The sequence below is a fragment of the Anticarsia gemmatalis genome, chromosome 5 (assembly GCF_050436995.1).
Source record: "Anticarsia gemmatalis isolate Benzon Research Colony breed Stoneville strain chromosome 5, ilAntGemm2 primary, whole genome shotgun sequence".
NCBI lineage: Eukaryota > Metazoa > Arthropoda > Insecta > Lepidoptera > Erebidae > Anticarsia > Anticarsia gemmatalis.
Window position 1 is genome coordinate 11,033,838 of NC_134749.1, and position 21,547 is coordinate 11,055,384.

At 34.9% G+C, this 21,547-nt stretch overlaps 1 protein-coding gene across 1 annotated transcript in view; it reads right to left on the reverse strand.

Moving 5' to 3' along the window:
- Positions 1-21,378, reverse strand: part of LOC142973172 (broad substrate specificity ATP-binding cassette transporter ABCG2) — a 72,911-nt gene extending 51,533 nt beyond the window's left edge. Inside the window, exon 1 of the mRNA XM_076114776.1 lies at positions 21,130-21,378. The gene's annotated coding sequence lies outside the window, so the exon portion shown is untranslated. The remainder of the gene's footprint in view (positions 1-21,129) is intronic.
- Between the last annotated feature and the right edge of the window lie 169 nt (positions 21,379-21,547).

Sequence of the window (21,547 nt, forward strand, 5' to 3'; positions counted from 1 at the left end):
TCCCGAAAATCTCGGGATCCCGCGGGATTGATATTTCTGATCGCGAGGGATCTCGAGTTGACGATCTCGAGTCGGGATTGCATTCCCTACCTTTAATACGAAAAAAAACTAAATTGAAATCACTGCATCCGTTCGTGAGTTATGATGCCACAGACAGACACACAGACAGACAGACACGTCAAACTTATAACACCCCTCTTTTTGCGTCGGGGGTTAAAAAAGAGTAATAAACAAGCTTCTTCAACAAAATTATTAAATTACAACGAGTACATACGAATTTTAGCATCCATTATCCTTCCATGTACAATTAAATGAGTAATGCACTGTCACTAATATGTATGGAAGCATACATTATTATCGCAATTGAGTAACGTGACCTAACTCAATGTCAATGCAAGCGGCAGCACCTAAAATAGTCGATGATTTGTTTTGTTATGCTAACTGCGTGCAATGTCGGATGGAAAGGTCGTACGCGAGGATAATGATGACTCTATGATAAACTAGCTAAATTAATAAAATAAATATAAATGTTTCTTTGAAAGAAATATTGATGAATAAGGAGACAATTAAGTTTTATCGCCCTACTTGCTTGCCTTAAAAACTTAAAATGTTTTCTACGTTTACTATGTCTTTAGAGTTTTGCTAAGTGGTAAGTACAGAGTAACACCTACCAAGTGACTGAAATGTTAGTAAGATTTTCAAGGTTTGGTAAAATATGAAATCTATCAGTAGAACCACAGGGGTAGGCAGAAATCAGAGAGCGCCATTTGATACACTCTTTGTAAACTTCCCTTGCCTCATTCACACCCATACATCTTGTCATACAGGACCACAAAATATCACACATCTCACACTTTTTAACAAAAAACAATAACACAACCAGTAAAGTGAGATTTTAAATCAACTATTAAATTCGCATTTTTGTTACTCAATCATAATTAAACATGCGAAATGAACGCTTTGATTGAAACAATCACGTGAGATATTATGAGATGTTTTCACAATTATTTGATAATTGAATAACCTGTATTATAAAATTAAACCTTTCCAAATAAAATTTACTGCCAACTATCACTTTATTTATTAGCAGCTATTGATACTATAATTTACTATAACTTAGCTATACATTACACAAAGAGCCAGTTTCACAATTTAGGACTACGTGTCAGATTACTTATCGCCTAGATCAGTGGTTCCCAACCAGTGGTCTGCGGAAGTCAAAGTGTGGTCCGCGAATGACTCTAAAATTGAAAATTTTCAGGATGATTAATACACTTTGTCTTTAATATACTAACATAGTGGTCCCTGCTAACAAAAATAATATAAAAGTGGTCCCGGACTAAGAAAAGGTTGGGAACCCCTGGCCCATATAGAAGTTTCGTCTGATAAGCTATCCATAAGTTATCCCAATGTCGAAATCCTATAAAAATTTGATCCAACTTTAATACGAAATAAACAAAAGAAAATTAACTTTAAAATACCTATGTTTTTTAAGTTAACAGCATAAATTGATCAATTCCATAATTAATAATAAAAGAACAGGGCACGTGTAAATCTTCATTGGGAACTAAGAAACCTGCCAAAACAACAAAAACAGATAATTTTATATCTATTTATAGTTTTATCTTAAATAGTAATAAGTTGATCTCCCAACAATCAGGGAAGTGAATCAACCTCGGAGTGAGATAACGGTCGCAGTGCATTCCTTGCCTATAACGGTGGCAACACTGATACACTGGCAACACCGGCCACTACTGGCTACTGCTGTGATGAGGTTGCATATTTACAACGTGAATTTACCGGTTCAATATTTGATAGGTTGATTACAGGTTGCGCTTGGTTTCTTAGTGGTTGATGTCTCTTTTTAAAAAGCCGAATTAAGGCAGGCTACTACCTGAATAAAAATGTTTCGGTTGGACGATTATTTTAACTTTTAAGTGTTTAAATCCATCCACTTTAATAAAGAATCTTGTCTTGTCTACAGAAACTCTTTTTTGGGACGTCAGTTTTAAAAAGTTAAATTAAGTTCTTCTTAAAAATCAAGAGTCTCTAATTATCTACCTATTATTACGTATTACTATACTCTATGCCATTATTTTCGAAATCTATAAGCTTGATAATATGTTCTTCTATATTACTTTATTATTAGATAATATTACTTTCATGTAATAACCAAAAATATTTGACTTTAAATTTAAAACAAAATTGAATAAGAATGAGTTGTTATTGATATCCGCATCCTAAAATACCGTTGTTTTAAAATAAAACAGCTTCAAATAAACATAAGCAAGAAGATAAACAGTTAAATAACTTTAAAAGGGTTCAGTACTTTCGCATCAATCGACGGCGACACAGATCATAAATTATAATCTTCGCGGTTCTTGCGGTTGACCGAAAATGTTCCATTTCCTTAAACTTTTAAGAGCGATGGTTAGAACGCGCGCACATCTACGTCTATCTTAATGTTAAATATCTTGAGATGACAACGAATATGAACTGCTTTTCGTACTTTTTTGCTATAAGTACGAACAGCAATTAATGATATATCTCTAAAATACTTTAAATGTTATTTAAATTAAGGTGAAAACCATATTTGATGAGTGACTCATTATAATAATTATCGATACTCTTTCAATTGACTAAAAAGAAAATATTGTACAATCCATGAATAAATAAATTTAACCCATTAATGTCCCTCTGCTGGGCAAGGGTGTCCTCCCGTAATGAGATAGTGGTTATAGGCTTTGAGTCTTCCACGCTGAACCAATTTATTATAGACAAACAGAAAATTACACAAAACAGATTAAAATAATTTAATACCTAATAAATATAGTTTATTAGCACAGGCGTAAAACCCATCATCCGTATAATAACTACATCATATTGTCTATGATTATAATGAAGAAAAAATAATATTGACTATGGTAATTCACACGGTATGATATTACTCTATGCATGTTGCATCATGATGCGCATTTGCGTAAACGATGCGTTTAAAATTACATGCAGAACTTGATATGTTTATCTATACTAATCTATACTAATATTATGAAGCTGAAGAGTTTGTTTGTTTGTTTGAACGCGCTAATCTCAGGAACTACTGGTCCGATTTGAAAAATTCTTTCAGTGTTAGATAGCCCATTTATCAAGAAAGGCTATAGGCTATATAACATCACGCTACAACCAATAGGAGCAGAGTACCAGTAAAAAATGTTCCAAAAACGGAAAATTATAACCCATTCTCTCTTACGTGACGCAAGCGAAGGTGCGCGGGTCAGCTAGTGTATAATATATTATTGTGAAGACACATGCTCTAAACGATAAATAAGTAGTTATTACAACATTATTTGTAAAATAGAGTAGGTTATCTACTATTGCAAAAATTCAATACATATAAACTTAAAAACTGTAGTTGTAGACGTCTACTGTCTGGATACTAATTAAATACCACTGGATAATAATTATCGTCTACTGAGATGCTTACTAATTAAATACCCTAATTATTCAGAGTTACAAGCATTAATTATATTTTTTTCGTTTCTTGGCATTCGAATATAACCCATTCACGGCTAGCGATTTTAAACGAAATTCAGTTATAGATCATTTTGAAGTTATAAATCTAAGACAGCAATCTATCTGTCACATTTGATAGAATATTGAAAATGGCTGTGTACATTGTCGTGATCAATTTATCTGTAGGAAAGCTAGTACTACAATGACTTAGCAGATATAGCTGTAGTACAGTATTGATAACAATGTAGATTTGTGCACACGAAAGATCTCTACTAAGTTGTCGTAGTATCAATACTTTTAGTTGTTTGTTTGTCGTATGGTTAGTGGTCAACCTAGTGTCAAAGTTGTTCAAGCCGCCCAAAAGGTCTTTGACGTGGCTTAACGACTCTTATCTTAGTAGACAACAACCGGGACCGACTTTTAACGTGCCCTCCGAAGCACGGAGACGCCCAGTTCAAATACCACTATGCGGTCACCCATCTATGGAATGACCGCGCCAATGGTTGTTTAATCCAGAGATCGTTTACCGACCGGTGAGCGCAACTGGCTATGGGCGCCTCTAAATATTTTTAGTAAAATAAATTGTAATAATAGCTAAATAAAGATTAGTGAACCAATCTTCCTTCCGAATGGTATAAGTCGGTATAACACAGTAAGTAAGCGCAAATTCGCCACATTCTACGGTATCTATAACGAATTACACTAAATAAATGACAACGACATCAAATCGCTGCTGATCGCGTGAACTGTCACATTTCTTGGTTAAATACCGTTTACTTTATTTTATTTATTTATTTATTTATTGTACTTTTACAATTTACCTTATTCTATTAACTAATTTATACTCGCCAAACTTATTAGTTTAACGGCGAGAATGCGCTCTTACTGACTAACATGACATACTTAAATAACTAAACAAACAATAATCAGTGACTTAAAACAAAATAATAAATATCAACAACAAAACTAAAAATTAAATTAACATTTCAACCAACAAAATTAGATAAACATAAAATAATGCTTCTTATATAATACGTATTATGTATGTATCTACTTATTATATGTAAGTTTATAATTATATTAACATTCAGTCTTTCAGTAGTGTAGCTTTAAGTTTTCTTTTAATGGTGTAATTACTCAGTTTGGGAGTCTGTCTTAACACATCAATCTTATTAAATACTTTTGGTACTATATATTTATTTGTACGCTCTCCATAATAATTTTTTATTTTAGGTTTAATCAGTCTTTTTTCTCTAGCTCTTCTTGTATTATATTTATTTTCTACAACATTTTTGTAATCATCACTAAAATAATTCTCTAAACCTATTAAGTATTCAACCTTTTTATCAATTGGTAGTATTTTACATAGTGGAAATAACTTTTCATATTCTTTATTGCACATGTCTTTATCTTTCTTACTGACTAGGTATTTTATTACTCTTAATTGTAAGTTCTTCACATCTTTTAAATACGTAATAAAAGTTCTCCCGTACACAATAAGGCCGTAAGAAATTAACGAGTCAGCCAGTGCATAATAGACAATCCTTAATGTGGTCTTATTAAGTATTCTATCCAATTGATAAAACTTAGCTAATACAGATCTCAATCTACTACAAACATCTGAAACATGTGTTGCAAAGTTAAAGTTTTTATCTATTGTTAGGCCTAAGTATTTGAAGCTATCGACATACTCAATCTTTTCACAATTACATTGATCCTTATTTCTATGTAAACAGTCATATGTGTGTCCAATTATGTTTATACTGTCTCTGTTAACGTGTTTTGCTTCCTGATTATATGGAGAATGTATATGCATGCATTTAGTTTTGTTGATATTAAGAATGATGCCATTATCGTGTGCCCATTTAGTTATATTTTCAAAATCTACCTGGATATAGTTTTGAGCCTGCGAGATATCTTTTGATGCATAAATGACACACATATCATCTGCATACATGAACACTCTACAATGAATGACTACGTTTGAAACGCTATTGACGTGTATAATGTAACCTACCGGACCGAACACTGAACCAGTTGGCACGCCCAAGCTCACTACCGCGTCATCCCCTATCGTTCCATCGACCACAGTACGTATTTTTCTATTACTCAAATAACTTCTGAACCATTCATTGGTGGGTCCGCGTATTCCGCATTCTTCCATCGCCCTCAATAACAAGTTATGATCTAAGGTGTCAAACGCCTTTTTATAATCAATAAAAAGTGCGATCAGCTGTTTGCCAGAGTCCAGTCCTTCGTTTACATAATCTGCAAAATTATTCAGAGCTGTGGCTGTGCTCTTACCCTTTCTAAAGCCATGTTGTGTGTCTGAGAGTATACTATGCGCTTCAAGGAACTTACTAATTTGACCGACTACTATTTTTTCAACAATTTTATTAATTACTGACAATATAGCTATTGGTCTGTAATTTACGTATTCGAGGTGGCTGCCTGATTTATAAATAGGACGAACTATAGCATTTTTCAGCTGATCCGGATATACACTTTTCGTTAGGCACATGTTAATAAAATTAGCTATTATAGGGCTAATATTTTTCCCAAGGTATTTAATGTCACTAGCTCTAATACTATCTACACCCGGTGATTTTTCGGCGGATAATGAGTTTATAACTTTTTCAACTTCCCTCGAACTTACTTTCATAAACCTAAAACTAACGTCACAAGGATGTACGTATTTCTCCCTATCTAGCAATTGAACGTTACATATATGCTTAATAGCTTGTATTTCTTTTGTAAAAGTTTGTGTAAAATTGTTGCATATATTACTTATTGTATCTATTTTACCTAAGTGTTTTGTAATTACATTATCTAAACTATTTCTTTACTGTTATAGTTTACCCGGAATTATTTCGTGAGACAGAAATGCATTACGATAACTGTTCAGCCTTTTATGCAAATAACTATGTTGCATTAAACAAATGAACTAGAATCCTAAATAACGTTGAACCTCATTTTGGAAACTTAAGTGTTTTTTAATAGCTCTGAACTTTAATCTGTATGTAGGTGAATCGCCTTCATTAATATCTTATTGTTATAAAAAAGGGTAAACGGTATTTTTCCTGTTAAGTTACTTTTTACCTGTATGACAAGATGTATGGATGTGAATGGGGCAAGGGAAGTTTGTAAGGATCGTACCTAGTGGCATTGTTTTGTCTCTGCCTACCCCTTTGGAAAAAGGCGTGATATATGTATGGAAATCTTATTTGAAAACTTCCGAAAATGCACATGGTAATTTTGAGTTTTTTGCTCAACGATTGCAGTTATCTCCATAGTTTTATTAATAAGAATAATATATTATGGCTTCTACTGCAGGTCAGACCCAGAAAAGCATGTCCTTGGATGTCTACAATCACACAGATATTTTGACACTCTAAGATATAAAAAAAAAACTCCATCAGCCAAAATGCAACTCAGCATGCCAGGTTTCTCTAAAGGTTTTTAAAAAAAAGACTCAACACTGGCCACTCAGAAAAAGATTATCACCATAAACAGAAACATGATTCTTAAATCCATAAAACTTTTTTCAACAATTTCTCTTTCGTTAAACTTTCGCCGAGTTTATCAAAAGTGAAATTTTTATTTGCAAATGCATATCATTGAAATAGATCAAAAAATATTTTGTGTGAAAACGAAAGCTTGTGGATTGGTTTGGCATCGACACTAATTCACGTTGGATGGTTTAAGTGATAAACTTGTAAGACAATGGAGTCCGTTCCGTTGAACAAGCAGCGCTTGCGCAGCCCGGCGTTGCGCGTATACCTAGAAAACTATCCTGCTTTACGAAACACACGCGATAAATTATATTAATTGTACCTATTTAAAAACAAAAATAGCGATACTAATCTAGACCTTGATGTTTGCGTAAACAATGTATTGTCTAACAATTAAAATCGCAGTACAAGTACATCTTCAGAAACATGATTGATCAAATGTGGAGATCGAGATTTGGTTTGATAAGTTTATAATAACATAGACAGAACGAGAGCCAACAAAGTGTAAATCCTTATGTGCTACTGAATATTCTTAGCTAAGGCCTTTTATACTTTCGCGTTGACTGATAAAATATAACATTTACGGGAATTACCTTGTCTGTTAGAAAAGATTCTTGCTTTATTTGTTTGCATTCGAGAGAACTTATTTTATTTATTTTATAAGAATTTAATACTTATAACACGCACATCACATGAATTTTTAATCTATACTAACTAATATAATAAAGCTGAAGAGTTTGTTTGTTTGATTGTTTGTTTGTTTGTTTGTTTGTTTGTTTGTTTGTTTGTTTGTTTGTTTGTTTGTTTGAACGCGCTAATCTCAGGAACTACTGATCCGATTTGAAAAAATCTTTCAGTGTTAGATAGACCATATATCATCACGCTACGACCAAAAGGAGCAGAGTACCAGTAAAAAATGTTACAAAAACGGGGAAAATTTTGACCTAATCTCTCTTACGTGACGCAAGCGAAGTTGCGCGGGTCAGCTAGCATTATATCACGTGTCTTTCACCCGAAGGTGCAAGCAGGTGTGTTTGAAATAAACCTACGTTTCGCCATTAACAATGTTAGCAACAAAATATTTAGCAATAAAATCCGAAAATCATGCTTAATTTCAAATTACATATTTGAAATGAACCATGAAAATGTAGTCTCTTTTTAAATAGAAACTATCGGCATTATAATGTAGAAGTAATTTCTCTTAAATCCAATAATACATACAATAAAATGATAGATTACACAAGAACTTAAATAACCCTAACATTGCGTACTGGTCCATAACCTACCACATCGAATGGAGGGTCATTGAACAAAACAGTGGAGTAACAGTAAACGCTAATAAATGATATCGAATTACTTAACTACCTTTATGGCCTATTGTGTTTCATTTAACGTGCGAATAGCGAATACCTTGTTACATGACGATACGAAAACTACATAAAGATGTTAGATTGGAAAATAATAATGCACGGTACACAGAAAATATTTTAATAAAGTTGATACTGTGCAACTGTCAACGTCAGATGAAGCAGTTTTGACATTGACAATCGCATAGTAAGAACAATGCACGCTTAGTGAAACGTAGGCACGTTTTAAATGTTTTTCATGTACCCGTCTTAGATAAACTGAGGTTTTATTACAGATTTTTCGGAAATTCTTCTTTATCGCTTTTCCAAAATTCTTAGTGTTCCTCTACACTTCCTAATAAATCTTCATACCAAATTTCAGATTTCTACGTTCAGAAGTTTCGGCTGTGCCTTGCCCATCAGTCAGTCACGCAATAATGGAAGAGTATCAAGTGATTATATTATAAAAAAAACATGGGAACACATTTTATCCACACGTAATGTGCACCACAAATCTTTTTCCTTCTCATAATATTGAACGTTCTCAAGCAGTACTGTTTTATAAATGGAGACGAAGTGCTATCGTTCTACCGTAGACGTTACTATAGTGGGAACTATATTATTATTCGGCAGTACATGCTATAAATCCTTCGCTTATATGCAAATTTGTGTTGTGATCAAATTAGATAATGCCCCGAGATTTATTTCTTTTTCCTTGATTCGTTTTACTGAGATGGAATGCAGAGATGAGAGCAATAAAGAATTGGAATTTGAGATTAATATGATGTATATCGTACTCATATTATGAATGTAAAAAAAATGTTATGTGAACGTTTGTTGCTCAAACCCGCCAAAACTTCTAGACAGATGTTAATGTCATTTGGAACATAGATAATTTAAACCAGGATTAACACTCTTAATGTCGGAGAAACTAGTGATTTAAATATACCTGTGGATACTAGCCGAAGAGATGTTCTGGCACCTTACGTACGTTTATTTTTTGAATGTGTTATCCATTTTTGTATTGAATAGAGATTATGAATTGTAGATATATCATGGGAAGAGGCCTTTGCTCAATACTCGCAGGATAACACAGGCTAGCAGAAACAGATTGCTTATAGACAGAGTAAGCTTTCTGTTTTCAATAACAGTGCAATTGTCTAATAGAAAATGTTTGTAACGAAAGACCACACATAAAACATAGCCATTAACTTAATCTCACCACACAAGTAAAAGCTATCGAAAGTTTAGTCTATCCGTATAAATTATAAAACATTATAGTGTATAAAAGCACCGGTTTTCAAATTAAAATTCTGATTGTTTACGTTTTTTTTATAAATGTCAAATGAACCGTAAAACGTGTTCCGTTTTGACAAAACGTTTGTATTTGGAACCGTCTAGTTGGTCGTTTAAACGGATGTTGTTTGTTTGTGGTCCCTCTTTCCGTTCAGAGATATGTTGTTGAATATTTATGGATTTTTGTGATTAATTCACTGAGTTGATCTTTGATATTCGAGCTATGGAAAAGTTGAGAGACTGTTGAAGTAAACTTATTGCAAGAAGCAACGAGATTGAAATAATATTTATCTGAATAATAGATACTCAAGAGCAGTGATAGCTGAATGGTATAAGTTGGTAAATCCCACGCAAGTGGTCGCTGGTTTGAACCCGAGAAGACACTCCAATGACTTTTCGAAGTTATGTGTGTATTAGAAATAATTGTCCCGTGTTGCAACGGTGAAGGAAAACATCGTGATGCAACCTTGCCTTAGAGTTCTTTAGAACAGTTCTTGAAGGTGTACAAAGTCCCCAACCCGTAATTGGCCAGTGTGGTGGACTCAAGACCCTCCCTCATTACGGGAGGAGACCCTTGCCCAGCAGTGGGACAGTAATGGGTTAAAGAAAGAACTTTTGAAACACCTTCATACAGAATTACCTACTGGCGTTCCTTTCCTGCCAAACATTATAAAAATATGGCGTCGTTTACAAGCCCCTTGACACATTATACTTACTTTAATAATAGTAAACAAACAATATCACTAGCATCGTAAATATACGCTGTCCTCAATGACGTCATGCATGTTGTAATGACTGGCGTCATCATCACGTGTCATGCACCTTGATAATGATAGGTAAGCTTGGATTATTATTATGTTATTACACAGGCTGGTATGATTTCATGTCTTCATCATGCCTGCGAAAGGTTGGAAGGTCAAGAATTGTACGCGTAAAATAACATTGGTTTTGTTTCAATCACCAAATTTAGATTTATTTTCATTCATGTGAATAAAGCCTGTCTGCCGGTCTGTGTACTGCGCTGCCGCGACTGAACTATGTAATGAATCAATTCTATTGCTCCCAACTTCATCCACATTATCATCTTTAGTAGTTCAGGACAAGGGAACGATATAAAACTTTCAACGTCAGCAAAGATCAATTACATTTCATAATCATTTCTTTAAACAATTAATGTCTCACTGCTGGGCAAAGGTCTCCTCTCGAATGTAGTCATGTGTTATAGCGTAAACGTTTGTATTTAGAGGTAAATACTTTTATAAAGAAAATCCTTGGACTTAACAAACATTCCCAATGTATGAATGATCGTACAACCAGACCCGTAACAACTGTCTATGAATCACACAAATATTTGTTCCACTTGAGAGTCGAACCCACGCATTACTTGGTGATGATGTACTGGCCACCGGTACATGTGCAAGAAAAACGGGTCTCAAAAGCTTTTATAAAATTAAGTTACTTCAAATTCCGTTTTGTTATTGTTCCGATTTTAACTCGCACAATTCGCTATCATACTTCAAATCTAAGATGTTATCAATCTGCTGGCTTTATTACCAAGTAGTTAAGTATATTGGGGTCGATAAGAGTAGCCTTTTATAGTTTGTTGGTTTAACAAAGAAGGCACCATTAAGATTACGGTATAAGTGCCAAAAATCTTACATTAAATTGCGTACGTTTGACGTTTAACAATCATTTGTTTATGCATGAATTTTAACCTACATCTCATACGCTCATAAGAGAACGCAAAAGCTCAAAGACTCATCGATATGCATCAGATCCAAAAATGTAATTCAAAACTAACTAGAACAAGATACAATCATAACCTTATCAAAATTGGTACATTCGTTTAGGAGTTGAGCCTAATAATGATAAAATCAATCATTGTTATTCCCATATAACAAAAGTGATGTTTTGCCATTTTTTTGTCAGAAAATAAGCAATAAAGTTTGGTAAAGTCAAATTTCCCGTAGCTACAAAGGACGGCGGCACATAGGTTAATCGCCTACGTTAATGACGGGCTTTGATTGAACTAACGATTAGGCGTCGTTCAGGGTCTGCAACACATGCGTAATCCCACAACTATTATACGCATCCCACGATGTTAATTGTGATGAGTTGATGGATGGTTCTTGGAACGTAAATATTATTAAGACCTTATATTCTCTACGAATATCTCAAATAATAATTAAAGTTTTGAGGGTTTTTCATAAATCATCTAATAAACATCATTCTGAATAAAGTTATGAAAAGGTGTCACAGAACTGCGTGATCCCTCCCATCATTGATTCACAAAAGAAAGAAATCCTCAATTTTATTTGATAACATAGGTAGTGCAATGTCTAATTTACCACCTCCAGATTTCTTATTACTAGTGATCCTATACAATATTTCATACTGTGGCCGCGCCTGTTCTGCATGTAGCTCGGAAGTCAGTAGTCAATGATAAAGAGAGTGTATTTACCGCCAATTCCGAAGGTAGGGGCCAATATGAAGAGCTGGTCTAAAAGCAAGAACCATCTTCATATCACAACCGTCGTTTATTAACACAAACTAATCAACAAACAGCATTCAAGACCATTGTTTTTCAGCATACCGTGATTGTATTACACAACACTACGTGTGACACGCAGTCACTGCCGTGTCCCACAAACAAACACGCGTGAAGAACATCCCACCCAATGGTCCGTACATTTGCGCAACGACATTGTTTCACAGGAATGTATTATTTGCGCGAGGCCGAAGTTAGGCTTCCGATGGTCACTGCTATTTGTGTCAGGGTGATAAGGCACTGCTGTAAATTCGCTGAAGGTTTGGTAATGATATGCCTTCGTTTACGTCCGCTTGAAACTTGTATGATGGATATAAGTGATGTCATAAAGACGACCGTAAAACTATTAAGTGTTACTTAATGGTTTTCTTTTTGCTCATTTTATCATTAACTAAAAATAAGAAAAAATAATATGTTCATGTTTTTCAGACAAGTATTTGATGAAATACATTTTAAAATGGTAGTAGAATATAATGCCAATGGCCAAGGATTACCATTTATCAATGTGAATCCCGAAAATGAATATAAGAATGAATATAAATATTAAATAAAGAAAATTTCAATACCAATATTTTGTTTACATTTCTCCAAATGATGATGCACTTGTAGTATCTGCCTATGCACGTCCATTCCCTTGCATTTAAAACCCACAAATTTGGCTCTTGGCCCTGCAAGAAAGTTCTAGCATGCATATTGAATACCATACACAGCTTAATGAATAATAGAATACGGGAATTAACGCGAACACGCATTTTTCGCTGTGGTCCCAGACTGACAACCTGCGCCGAAACGTTAGGCATTTTGATTTATTTAATACGGCGCATTTTCAAATTTATTCACCTTTTACACCTTCTCTAGACTTCCACGAATAATTCAAGACCAAAATTAGCCAAATCGGTCTAGCCGTTCACGAGTTTTAGCGAGACTAACATACAGCAATACATTTTTATAGATAAACATGCAACACGAGAGTTTAAAAGTTAGAACCATACTCAGCTGCCAAGGTGGCAATCTCAGTTCACATAACACGAAGCTTCCTAAGGTATGCAAGTGATGTGACAGTGAGTGATCATGTCCCCGGTACCGCTACTAACCTCCATTACCGATTACCACCCAGTATTACGTAAAACTACTTTACGATTTGCAAAGCATCTTTCACTGTTTCCTAACAACGATTTGTTTACAAAATTCGTTAACGTACGTTCGCTATTTCCTTTGAGTTTAACAATAGTGTAGTGCAGTTTTACATACGTACAATTGAGCTATTTTTCCCATGCGGACCGAAGAAAGAACATGCGTTATATATAGAAGTACGAAGAAGTTTAAAAAAATTATATTTTTTACATGATGAAAAACGGATTTGGCTTTTACTTTTAAAAAAAGCATTATAAGGATATCATTATCGTTATTCATTCAAACCATTAACTATGACATAATATAGTAAGACATAGTTGCCATTTTTTAAAATTTAATAGGTACCATGACAAGATAAAAATAAACATTTGTGATACATATTCTTAAGCACGTTTTTCAATATTTTATGAAATTAACGGATTAGTTGTTGGATATTTTAGAAAGTCGTTCTGTCAAAGAATAACATCGAATTACTATTGAAATGGTTACTTTATGTTTGTTTTCCCTTACAAGTTATTGAACAATGAGTGTAAGTAATACGGAGAATAAATTCTACAAGTCTGAGACGGATCAAACCGGATTAACGGGCTCTACGAGGTAGAGAAGAAAGGCAAGAAAGCGCTATTACATATACGTCTCTACTACAACATAATATTAATCAATTCTTATATAAAACACTAGCAACCCTTCCCAGCTCTGCCCGGTTAACAGTGGGTTATTCTTAGGATACTATTTCACAGTATCCTGGAGTTTGGTATCATACAAGATAAATGGCAAAAGGTTCGGCCCCTATTATATGGGCTTAATATTGTTGATGTTGAAACGCGGGTATATTGCATATGCGTGATATTATGTATTCCCAAAGGACTTTTATAAACCTACAAACAACGGACACAAAGTACAATCAGACTTAAAAAAACAACTATTTATGGATCGCACAAATAATTCCATGAGGGAATTGAACCCACTACCTCCCGACGCAGTGGTAGCGGCGTGGCGCCCTGAACCACTGCCCTACGGAGGCAGTCAAATATATGGAGACATATAAGAATAAAGTCATCGGGATCAAGTCGTCGTCGTCGTCGTCGTCGCGATTTGGCGTGTAGAGATGTAGACTCATAGTTATAAGTCTTAAACAACCATTTATTAGCAATAAAAAACAATCGCTGATCCAATAAGGAGTCATTACTATAGTCTTTAGTACCTTGTCATGAACACGACAAAACCAATAGCCGGAGAATATTTATGCGAATTTCGTGACAGAGCATCGTGTTGTGACTACAGGAGGAACTATAGGCCAACAAGTTAGTAGTGGGCCCCGGTTGTAGTCTATTAAGATAACAGTCGTTAAGCCATGTCAAAGGCCTCTCGGGCGGTTGAACCACTTTGACACTAGGTTGATCACTAACCATACGACAAACTCGCTCAAAATGCAGAATTTAGAACATCAGTGGCCAACAAACTTATACAGATAGTGACCTGTTTGATAAATCAATCAGCCTAGCCTTTCTTCCAACTATGTTGGAGTCGGTTTCCAGTCTCGCAGGACGCAGCTGAATGAAACTGGACGGACCTCCACAACCTAGTTACTTTGGTTACAACACGATACATTTAAGACTGGTTGTCAGATTTTCAAGCTATGATACAGCTACTTTATTTTACTAAAACACAGGATTGTTTATTATAATCAAGATCAATCAAGCATGCCAGGGCTCTCTATTAAGTTGTCGGATTACAGGCAGGCGCCTTCGACATGATAAAGAGAGTCATTGACCTGCTTTGCTAGGTTGCCTATTGTACTAAGATATCTTGTGTTTTCCTACTGTTCTTGTGTACTGCTCTACATATACGTATTAGTTTTAGCAACTACATGGTTTAAAGGCGTGTTGTAATTTCTGTTTTACTTGAAAACAGGCGCTCGTAGATGAAGTGATCATTCGTTAATAGGTGGGTTAAGCAACCTCAACGCGGACGTTTCTTGGATGGGTAGCCGGTTTGTTATATTTAAACTAAGCGTCTGTTTTTTTATTATACTATTTTATTGAGTAACTGATAAATATTTGAAATGCAGTCTATATTGCCTTATAAATATATTATTATGAAGCAGCAATCGCAAATGTTCGCGAACCTTTAAATAAATTGTCTTTCGCATATCATTGAAGCTGGACATTGATTTAATCTTCATCAAAAAACTGACGTAACATTTATACACTATGTTTTGAACAATTGCTTGGTTAACCGCAGGTAACGTAGGAGCAGGTAGCAAAAGGGTCACGTACTTGCATTCTTAGCATATTTGCATTACAACGAAGCATCGCACGCAACGTTTAGGAAACTGACCATTAGTATACTCATGATGTCAGCAATCCTCGTAAGCCAACTTTGATAGGAAAATTGTGAGTTTGTTTAATGAAAATCTACTGAAAAAGCATATTCAAGGGCAGATCTGGAATTATTAGAGCGCTTAAAAACAAGATAAAAGCCACCTTTCCTTAATCCATGATTCTGATTACTCAGTACTCACCTCATCAATTATTAGTTTAGTGGTCACGTGAATAATCTACTCGTAAAAATACTTCATTTGCTTTAAAAGTTAAAAATTAACACAAATATAACACGTATTTTATTCCCAAAGGTGTAGAGAGAGGTATATGAAATACATCCACGTTTTGCTATTAACAATATTAGACTCACGTAAGAGGGTGCAAGCCTATTGCTTTTTACCGGACACGCTATCAAACTCCAAGCTAATATTGATAAATATTATAACAAAATTTATACAGACTTATATCACTTTCCCTGACCAGAGAATCGAACTTGAGACCTCAATCGTATAAATTACTAACTTCACCACAGAGGTGTTAAGTTAAACAAACAACATCGAAACTGTAGCGTAGCGTTTAAATTTGAAGGCATGCAGCCACCTACATCAACATTGAACGGTAATATTGAAACATTTGTGTACCCGCTGCAGGTGAGCCGGCGTTAGATAATGTAAGTAGAACACATTATTAAACATGCAAACACACACAAAGCAAGCCTTACTCATAACTGCCGCGTTTTAAATATTTCAGGTTATGTTTCTGATCATTCTATTCTACTAATATTATAAATTCAAAGCTTGTGAGTCTAGATTAATCATTGTACGTTTTACTCTTGCATATTTTTTTTTTGTCTAGCCTTTCTCAACTTTGTAGGAGTCGGCTTCCAGTCTCACCGGATGTAGCTGAATACCAGTATTTTGCTAGGGGCGACTGCCTACCGGACTTCCTCAACCTGGTTACTTTGTTAATAACACGATACCACGGGTGAGACTGATTGTCAGACTTTCAAGCTTCTGGCTATTGGAAACGACTATCAAAGATCTTTGGAAACGACAGCTAGGACCGACAATTTAGCGTGCCTTCCGAGACGCAGAGAACTCGATACGAGTAGTATGGTCACCCATCCGAGGAACAACCTCGGCAAGCGTGACTCAACCTGAGTAATGATGAATGAACAAGATAATTAGAAATTATCAGATTACGGCCAACATATGCACCTCGTCAATCAACGTTGCCAGCAATATATTGCCGTGGATTTATTACTTTTTCATACGAATGTTGTACAAAATGTTCGCATGGACGCCCATGAAACATTGTAAGAGTAATTAAAACAGCTTGGCCATTCATTGCGATGTTTAATGACAAATTGCTTTGCGCCCAATAGGTGATGAAGAGGTTTATAGTGACCGAATATTAAGACATAAATACAAGTTTAGTATTTTTTAAGTGAAAAATAAAATAATATCGACTATTGTCTAACTATAGAGCAAGAATCCTCTTGTAATTAAAGAGATATTAGGAATTGAGTCCACTTTTTTTATTAAACTGTTTCTCCACTACTGCTGGCCAAGGGTCTTCTCCCGAAATGATGGCAAAAGTCCATTACGCTGGCAATGCGCTAGCTGAGGATATTGCATTTCTTCAAAAACTGTGTTAAAGGTATGCAAGGTTTTATTACGAGTCCACATTAAGTAATATTAAGTAGCATAACTATTTCTTTTGCCCTACTATTTTATATGCAAATAAATAATCATCACAATCATTGAAATAAGGGCCAATTTCTCCATAGTTAGATAACTTTATTCAATGGGTCACTATAATGTTTCGCAACATACCTATTTTTAATTTTAAGTATACACTTTCTTGTGAAAATACTCTATACGAATGGTGCCCGAAAACATGCCTCCATTAAAACATTACTTTATATACCAAGATATTTAAATTCTAAGTGGATAACTAACTAGCTATCTAAAGTCTTTATTCCGAATTAAAATAAATGTTAAAGTATTCACAAAACCATGAAGTAACTATCTACTTATTATAACTAAGCAGTCATAATTTACTGTAAACAACGGCACAGCACTTAATCTATGCATGTACGAATTCAGTCTCGGCATTTGTTTAAACTACAAAGCTTCCATACATCTAACTAGAGGCCGCCCGCGACTTTGCTTGCGTCACAAGAGAGAATAGGTCATAATTTTCCCCCTTTTTGTAACATTTTTTACTGGTACTCTACTCGTGTTGGTCGTAGCGTGATGTTATAATAAACAGGCTATCCAACACTAAAATAATTTTTCAATTCGCACGAGTAGTTCCCGAGATTAGCGCGTTTAAACAAACAAACTCTTCAGCTTTATAATATAAGTATAGATTCTTAGATTCCAGACAAAGTTATGACTAACACTCGGTTACGGTCCGGTTGCAGGTACCCACATTAATTGGGCTCTAAACATGTTCTTTACAGACCGTAGAAATATCTAAATATTAATATAAATTCACCAATTTAAGGTCAACTTTAATTGTTTGGTAACAGAACACGTAAAGTAACGCCCCAGATTTGGGTATGTTATTTAATTTAATGTCTCAATGTGAATTATTGCTTGTTACATATTACGTTGTGTGCAGAGACAAGCTTAGAAACTTTACAATTTAATGTAAACGTCAAAATGTTTTTTTAAAAGAAAACATTTGCCTGCAACGTCAATTCATTTTGTAGCTGATAGGCTTTATACATTTTCAAACCTCCCGTTATACAATTATATCGATAACTGCGTCCATTTATTAGCAATATTCCGATATCTTGTCTATATTACACAATCTACACATGAAACTTACCTATACACATTACTTTTTCTTCAGACTTCTCACAAACAGTCTACCAATAGAGTTAGAATTCGTAAATATTGTTATTCGATTCTCCAATTACTTTAATAGGAGCAACAATGTAACCTCATTATGGAGTAAATTACACCTAAACACCAAAATAATAACATAATAGATCTTTAGAAACATATAATAGGTTTATTCTCCGTCATTACCGGTGCCGAGAGATGCAGCTCAAACGAAGTCTATCAAAAAACCGGACTACATCTCCGAATGATTCATTTATGAGTATTTTCCTGTTAGTCATATGTTTATATCCGTCAGACAATCTCTTTTGGCCCAAACTTTTGTGCATTTCAAGGAATTTTCGTTTAATACCAAGGCTTTCTTTTCTTCTCATCGCGAATAGATTTTTTTTAAACTACATCTGTAATAAGTGCTGTAAGTTACAGCATGCAGGATCCAAAATATTGGGTCTTTCTAATTATTTGGCAAAATATAATCGCCTTTGCGTGATTGCCTCCAGACAAACTTAATACAATCGTTTTTTCTTCCTTGTCCAGACGCAGACGGCACTTAGTAAGAACTCGAAGGCAATTAAGCTATTTCTATAACCTATTGCAAGGTCAAGCACCTGCCAAAAAAGCAATGTGTGCTGAATTTGCCCCGGTATCTTCATCACTTATGAGAATCACGAATGGGAACATTTTACTTGATTTAGCTATCGAAAGATAAACAGGTGCTTCTATGATACGGCTTTTGTATCTGATTAAATATTGATGATGTCCTCCTAACCGATATCGGCTACGGCGGTCAGTTTCATTGAAACTGGCCAGCGCTGCAGGTCTTTGTTTATCGTGTCCAAGTTTGTGCACAATACACAGGTATACACTCTTTATTCACTCTCACAGCCCGGTGGGACGGAAAACCCACACGGCGGGTGAGAGATCCGGCAATTAAATATTAAATGAATACCAAAGGATTTATTATCATAAATTTTTCGCAACAGACCTATCTGGAGCTTAATCTCAAGCTGTTTACCTTTCCATAGTGACAATAAACATGTCAATATTACGTAACACGTAAAGGTCAGTGGTTCTGCGCATACGCACCGGTCGCCGCAGCAGGCATTGACTCACCCCGAGCACCTGAGTTCGTTAACATCACTATTGTAACTATTGTTTTATATATAGGTATTTTTGAAGACTCATGAGATTTCGATTTGCGGTTTTCGAATCCGGTTGATGTTAGATTTGATTTGTGGTGTTTGATAACCTTAAGTTTGGATATCAATTCTCATTTTAGCTTGCTTAGTTTTCCTTAACTGATTTTCGTTGTTGGAGAAATTAGTCCATATTACGGATAATATTTATATATCGGCTGTTATTTTCAAAGATCTTTGACAGTCGTTACTAGCAGTCAAGCTTGGAAGCCTGACAACCAGTCTTTCCGTGGGGTATCGTCTTATAATCCAAGCAAATGGGTTGTGAAGGTTCAACTAGCTATTGCTCTATGTAAAATAGGTACTGGTATCCAGCTGCATTCGGTGAGACTGGAAGCCGTATACAACATAGTTGGAAAAAGGCTAGACTGATGATTATGGAATATAATCGCTACATTACATACTATTAAAATAAAGAATATACATCTTTTAGTATCAATTGTATTCATCAACAAAAGCTATGGAAAGTTATCTGCAATTTGCATATAACCCCATTAAGTAATCTATATTTGGACATGTTAAATACAAATTTGGTCATAATTAGCCACGTGCATTGAGCTGCAATTAAGCCGACTTCTACCAAATATAGCACAAAAGATAGTCTTCAAACTTCATAATGCTATTTATATTCATCCACGAAATATTTCAACGATTAGAGAGTCTAAAATCTATGGCAGTTTCTCTTAAAAACAGTTGCAGTAAGCGCTCGCGTTAAATTGATTTGACTAAAGTAATCCGCGACTTGAACGCTTCATTGACCTTAGGGCAGTGTTGAGTCTTCCTCCTACTTGGACTTCTATTTTAGACTATTAGTTTGCCCCGACTTGGCCCGGGTTTTCTACAGATAAGTTGCACTTTATATGAAGCTTTGACAATCTGGAGTAACATATCTTTCAAATGGTGATTTTTTTATAATTCGTTCACCGATTTCGAAGATTAGCCCATGAAAAAACTATCCAATTTTTTGTTTATTTCTTAAATAAGCAACTAGTTCTCTCTTAATACGAGTATAGTAAAGGTTCAGATATTGTTTAGAAATTAAATAGTATGATTGAGTAGCTGACTTGTTTATGGAGTTTCGTGGAAGAAGACAAAAGTTGAATTATGGATGTCAGTATCATGAATAGAGAACAATAGACTTATGATCGCTGTTACCTGAGAACTCTTTACACAGGTTCGTCAAGACGATATAGCTTGATAACCCTTCGTTTAAGTTAGAACTAAGTTCTTATCCAGTTTGTTAAGATTGTGAGTAAAATAACACAGCGCGCTTACCGCAAGTACAAGAATACATTTTTTTAAGTATTTTTAAGTTAAAGCTTTCAAAGACAGTTTCCAGTTGCGAAACACTCAATTCAGTCAATAAATGTAAAAAAGATGTTGTAATGTCAACACTCATTCAGCTTACCTGTGAACAACCAACGGGACTCCGGCCACACACTTCAAACTAACACAACACAACACCTGGAAAACGACTGAACCACTAAACTCACAGAAAACTTGCCGAACTAATTACTAACTTAGTTTTTTTATAGAATTTTCTATTATTTATTTCATATATTTCTCGATAACAGATCTCGATTGAATATGTATTGTTATTTTAGCGAGTAAGGCTCCAGCAACTCGACCACTGTGCGGACTCTGACTGAGTCAGTGACACTGCGCACGTAGCCCCTTCTCTGTCCCACCCTACTTCAACCTGATGAAAAGAGCGAGACGACTAATCATTGGAATGCATCAACATAAAGAAGGTAGTATTGCGTGGGTGTTTCGCTTTCATATCTGGTTTTGTAATGAGTGCGAGAGGGAGATGAATAGTGTTTAGC